This window comes from Halyomorpha halys, unplaced genomic scaffold (assembly GCF_000696795.3).
Source record: "Halyomorpha halys isolate HHAL.00 unplaced genomic scaffold, Hhal_1.1 Scaffold58.1, whole genome shotgun sequence".
In the NCBI taxonomy this organism is placed as follows: Eukaryota; Metazoa; Arthropoda; class Insecta; order Hemiptera; family Pentatomidae; genus Halyomorpha; species Halyomorpha halys.
The window spans coordinates 366,868-373,456 of NW_027110919.1; positions in this window are offsets into that span (position 1 = coordinate 366,868).

The window sequence follows — 6,589 nt, forward strand, 5'->3', positions numbered from 1 at the left end:
GCTGAATCATATCTTAAAGTAAACAGAACTAATATGAATTTTCTTAAAGAGAACAGTAGAATAGAGGTATAAAGAATACAAAACATGGAGGTATGTATATGTATTTTAGATACCAGTTTAATCATTTGTAGAATTATATGACAATAGTGGTAACTGATGGATTCTCCTTTCTTTTTTTATTTATTTAATATTTTTATTATAAATTTAAAATAAATATAGAACAGTATAGGTTTATCACTAGATAATAAACATTGGACTAGAAGATAAAGACATATAATATAAATGAGCTAAAATAAGACAACAATGTTTGATTATTATTAGAATTATAATAAAGACTCTTGTTATTTTAATCTAAATACTAAATAAATAAGTAATGCAATACATATAGCAGTGCACCTGAAGATGGTGATGGCCCCAAAATGTTTAGATTTAATTAATGAATTTTAAATATTAAATATTCAGAGTAAAAAAATAATAGGATGTAGTACGATACCATTCTTCAGCATTAAGAATAAATTAAAATAAATATATAAACTTAACTTTAAACAAAACATTATAAACAAAGTAAATAAAGTAGTCACAATACTTGATGTATGTTGTATTTCATTTCATATTCTCCCACTGTTGTATCAAAGAGAAATCATTACTTAATTTTCCCATTCCATCTCCCATATGTTCACTCACAGTTAGACTCTTGAAACGTAATTTAGTTAATGTCACTTATATAATTTTATTGTTTCTTATAACCAAAATTATTTCTGTTTGTTGTTAAAAAAAGTTCACTTCAATACATTAACAGACAATTGTCTTAATAATTGTTTCATTTCTTTTTCCAAATTCTCTCCCATCTCTAATATATGGAATTTAGAAGCTCAGATAACACATACTCATAGAGTGAGCTGATCAAAAGTTCAAGGAAGACTGAACTATTTCCTGGTCTGGGCCAAGAGCAATGGCTCATGTGGCAAACAAAAGTTCTTGATTCAAAATTATTGAACCAAAGGAATAACAGTTATGGATATCAAGATTATGACTATAGTTTTTTTTAAAAAAAGTCATTATTACTAGACAAATTAATGTTTTGACTTAATCTGAAAATTAATTTAAAATGTGATAAAAAATAACTAAACAAGACGTAAGTAATATATCTATTGTGAATTACACTTGTAATTGTAAATTAAGTTTTCGGAACATGAAATGGATGGAATAATTTTTTTTTTATTGTTAAATTAAAATTATGGTGAAATAATCTACTAAACAAGTAAATACAAGTTTTTTTAAAAATAATTTATTTATTGTTATTTACAACTGTATAAAAATATATACAAGTAAATTTGCTGTAGGTAATATCAATGACATGATACAAACAATACCCATTGATAGAACTCTAATAACATTTCTAGAGGAGAAGATTTCAAGGCCATCTTCTTTTCAGACGCCTAGGAGGATTATTAGGTAATGAAGGAGAAGCCAGGTTTGAAACAAGTGGATTTGGATGGTTGAGAAGTTTATCATGGAAGGAATGGTATCTGGTTCTGGCCATATTGGCAACATACGGGACATTGAGGTCCTGATGGATGACTTGATTTGTGACAAAGTAAGGAGCATTAAGGATTGGATTCGGGGGGAATTGGATGGTTTAGTGGAGCCCCAAAGCTCAACTCCGTATGTCCAGGTAGGCCTTATAATAGTCATGTAGATCAATCTTTTGTAATGGATTGACAATTTAGACCGTTTGTCTAGTAAATGTTGTAATAGTCGGAATCGACGAGCAGTTTCTTGTCTTTTTAGTCTTGTATGAGGATTCCATGTCAGTCGTTTGTCCAGATGTATTTCTAAGTAACGGATCTGTTCGACAGGAATAAGAGGGGTATTATTAAAGGATACTGTAGGGCAAGAAGACATGGACTTACGACGAAGGGTAAATGTGATTTGGTGAGATTTATTGGAATTAATTTTAATCCTCCAATTTTGGCACCATTCTTCAAAAATAAAAGTTAAAACTGATTATGGTATTTTTAATTCATTAACAGAATAATTTTGTGTAGATTTCCCTTTTAGTAAATAAGCGTAAATAAACTCGCAGCCAAGATTTATTACTTTTATTGTCATTTCATCAACAGTTTAAGATAACAAAAAGTACAATAATTATTTTGAGTATTTGTTTCCAATGATTGATGTAAAATAAAAATTTTAAATAATGCGTGCAAATAACAATTTTCTTCAAATAGCAAAGTCGTTTTTGAAATAATCATTTATCCGTAATACTCCAAGATGCGATACGTAAATTATTATGACGGTTCAAGGGTCGTTTCCGTTCGAAGACAGGTCTCTAGCGCCGAAAAAAAAACCGAGAACTGTATGAACTCACTGTCGAGACAGATGTGGTCAAGTTCATTATGATGGGACGGCTACGCTTGGCAAGGCATGTCTCTCGGATGATTAACTTCAGGATTCTCCAAAAAAAATTACAGAAGAAATGTACAAGACTAATATAATATATACAAGACATAATATATATAAATAATTTACAATAAATCTTGTTTTACCGGGTGACATTATGAGAAGAGAATTACAAGGTCCGCTGAAGGTTGGTTTATAGAGGTGTCATGATAGCCCCCCGGGCTTACAAAGAACGGGTAGGGACTATTCCTGGTGGTGGTGATGGTGTAAATGACTTCAGACTGCAGAGCCCCGAAGTCCTTCCCTCGGCAAGGTCGTCAACCAAGGGGGCTTTGCCACCTCTCAGGTCTTGGAGGTGAAAGACAACTCTATTTTGTGGTAATACATTATTTAATAAATATTCAACTAAGTTTGAAGAATTCAAAGTAAATATTCAGTGTTGGAACTGATACTACGTTTTATAGTAAGCAAGGGGCGTTTGAAAATAATCATAAGATATTATGTTATTCCACATAATATGGACTTCATTGTTGGAATATATGCATTTGTTAATGAAAAATACTGTTTATGCATACATAATGGGGACTCATAATTTAATTTGTGAGAGAAATTAAGAAATGGAAATAATATACATCTATTTGACAAGACTATTTATTTTTTTAACAATAACAAAACTTCAGTTAAAAATTTACAATAAAAAAAATATTATTTTACTTGATCACGGATGGTCAACCTTACAACGTAATTTAGGCTCACATTATATTTTTAATTTATACATTTTCCAAAATGTTTAGTGATTGTAGTAGGAAAAAAAAATTGTTCCCTTATGAGGATTTTTAGTAGTTCCCAATTTCCTTTATTCATGGATTTTCGGAAAATGTTTTACTGACAGATGTAGTATTGGAAGATTTAATTAATTGGATATAATTAATTATAGAAAGATGTTCCGGGTGGCAATCAGGAAAGGTACACAAACAGCAAACAGGCTCTCCTATTTGTGTACCTTTCTTGACCACTTTCTTCCTACAGTGAAGTAGCTAGTAGTCTGTGTTGTATTGAGAGGAACTACAGGTCTTGGAGTACGAAGGTTATATTTGTGTAGCTGAGGTAATTGTTGATCATTCTCATAGATAAATTTGAGTACCAACGCTTCTACTTATCATTAAGATGGGACTAAAATAACTTCATGGTCACCACCCACTGTATACACAAACTAATTGTAAAGAAGTTATCTGATAACGTTCAATGCTCATGTTTCGTGAAAATAAAATCGTTTTTTTAGAAAAAGTTTTACCAAACTGATTTATTTATTCATTTTTTTCTTTTTAGTGCTAAGCTGTATATCGATTAGTACAAGACCCCAAGAGGAGAAAAAAGGCAGTTATCTCACCCCAATTTTTGATTACTTTGATGAAAACTATGTATAATTACTAATCAAACCTGATGAGTCTGTCAAGTATAGGTAGGGGGAATAAAAAATGGCGGCTATTCCAAAGCGATAAAAAAAAACTAATTTTTCATTCGGAGCTCTATATCTTAAAAAGTAGGAACAACACAAGAAAACCTAAGAGTACGTCATTTAAAGAAGAGTAAATTTGCTAAAATATGAGCCCTAATAGAGTTATTTACGTTAAATAGTTTTCGAGATATAGCTTTTTAAAAAGCAACAGCAACAAAAATGTTGTATGGGACGTACTAAAAGATCAGTAGTTGGTGAATTTATTTTGAAAAATTCATATCTCAAAAACCATTTGACGTACAGATGTCTATTAACACTCAAATTGAAGCTAGTTTAATGAACTATAATTTAGTTTATGATGTTTATCCTCGAAAGAGTAATAGTTTCGAAATTTGCTGAAATAAATTGATTTATAGTTGTTCGAACAAATTTAGTAAATTTAACTAGCTTTAATTTGAACCCTGGCAGACATCAGTACGTCCAATGGTTTCTGAAATAAAGTTTTTGATAAATCAAATTTATTGTCCGCACAACTATAAATCAATTTATTTTAGCAAATTTCATGAAAACTACGCTATGAAGGTAAAGGTCATAAACTTCTTTATAGTCCATTAAACTTGCTTTAATTATAGTGCTAATAGACATCTGTACGTCACAGAGTTCCTGAGATATAGATTTCTCAAAATAAATTAACTAACTACTAATCTTTCAGTAGATTTTAAAGAAATTTTTCTTTTTAAAAAGCTGTATCTCAAGAACTATTGGACGTAAATAGCTCTTTTGGGGCTAATATTTCAGAAAATTAACTCTTCTTTAAATAATGTTCTCTTAGATTTTCTAGTGTTGTAGGTAGTTTTTAAGATATAGAGCTCCAAATGAAAAATCAATGGTTTTTTAAGGTTTTGAAACAGCCGCCATTTTTTAATCCCCCTACCTATACTTGGCAGACTCATCAATTTTGACTAGTAATTATACATAGTTTTTATTGAAGTAATCAAAAATTGGAGTGAGATAACTCCCTTTTTTTCTTCCCGGCTCTTGTACTAGAACTTCTTATCGTAGCATTAGCTCACTAATGAACTCCACGTCCTTGCCTTATTAATATAAAAGGAAGTATACTGTATTAGTCCAGTGTTTTTTTTTTCTCGAAAATTCATTATCTCCTGATTTCCTGAGTCGAACAAATTAGATTTAAAAATTATTTTCCAGTCGTTGTCATTCCCTGTTTTTGAAGATCCCCACTTCTCTTTAAAAGTATTGGTTAATCAAGAACTCTAGCATTACGCCATGATCAGAAGAAAGAAAAAGAGAAAAAGAAGTTGAATAAAGATAAATCTTGAATGATGGATCTATAGTAATCCATTAATAATGATAGCTTTGGTACCTAAACCAAAATGGATTTTGGAAGAATTTCCCAGTTTTCATATGTAAAGAAAATGTAAATCTTTTAAATTATTTCTTTTGATTCCTCTCAAAAACATTTCCCGAAATTCACTTTTCTAGCTCTTCATCATTTTCTCCTTTCTTAACTTCTTTTACTGAACTTACAGCTTCAATAATTTCCCGAAGTCGGAAAAATCTGTTAAAGTGGTACAAAATATGGTTGATGTCATGGTTGATACCATTGATGTTCCTGTATTTAAAAAAAAATTAAATTAGTTCAAAAATGATATCTGAAAGTTTCAAGATTTTTTTTTAAAAGATCTTAAAATAGTTTTTATTTCAATAAATATTTAGCTTGGTTGGTTTCTTCATTGATCTATATACAATTATCAACGTTAATGCATTACACCTCGATTAATTTCTAATTAACTCTTTGTTCTGACCACTGTATAGCTCTAGAGTTTCTCAGAAAACTAATATATGTTTTGGGAGAAGAGTAGATGGTCAAAAAAAGGGGACGAGACAATGACTGAATGACAATTTTTAAATCGACTTCTATCGACTCAGAAAACTTTCATTGTAAATGAAGTGAGACTAAAAAAATGTACTACCGCACTTCACTTTATTGTAAAGAAGTCAAGACATGATTTACTACTACTTAGGTAATGATATGTAATCATAAAATATTCCTTTAAAATATCCTAAGATTTTTACCTACAACTTTGGAGTAATTTGTAACTGATATCTGGGTTTTAGAAATTTCAATATTTTTATAAATAAATAAAGATATTGAAAATCAGATCAAAATAAAAAATATCGAAGAATTTAATTAGGCCTGTATGTTTCCATGTTTGACCATAGTAGATGTCTGTAGGATTGTGGTGATTCGGTGGTACTTTTCTGTAGGAAAAAAATACGTTATTTAATCACACTTATGGTCTCCTACTTGTTATGTTGTATCTTCATGTTTGCCACTTGCCGCAAATCCAAGGCTTGTACAAATGCTTGGCAATCAAATGAAGCAACAAACATCGGTATCCATACCCTTGCTCATTCTTTTTACTTTCGGCCATAATATTCTATTTTCTCTATTTTAATTGAAAAAAGAAACAAAATAAGACTAGGTGAAATGAAAAACAAAATTAGGGGGTAGTTGATGAAAATTCATAGAAATGGTACTACATTACTTATAAAGTAAACTACCATTATTGATTTTTTATCAAATACTTATTAATTTAACTACTCAAACATATAATTTTTTTATTAACTTATATTTGTGATGTGATTAATACAAAATAAACTCTCCCCGTTCCAATAATCCACTAGCGTAAGCCAACCAAGTTA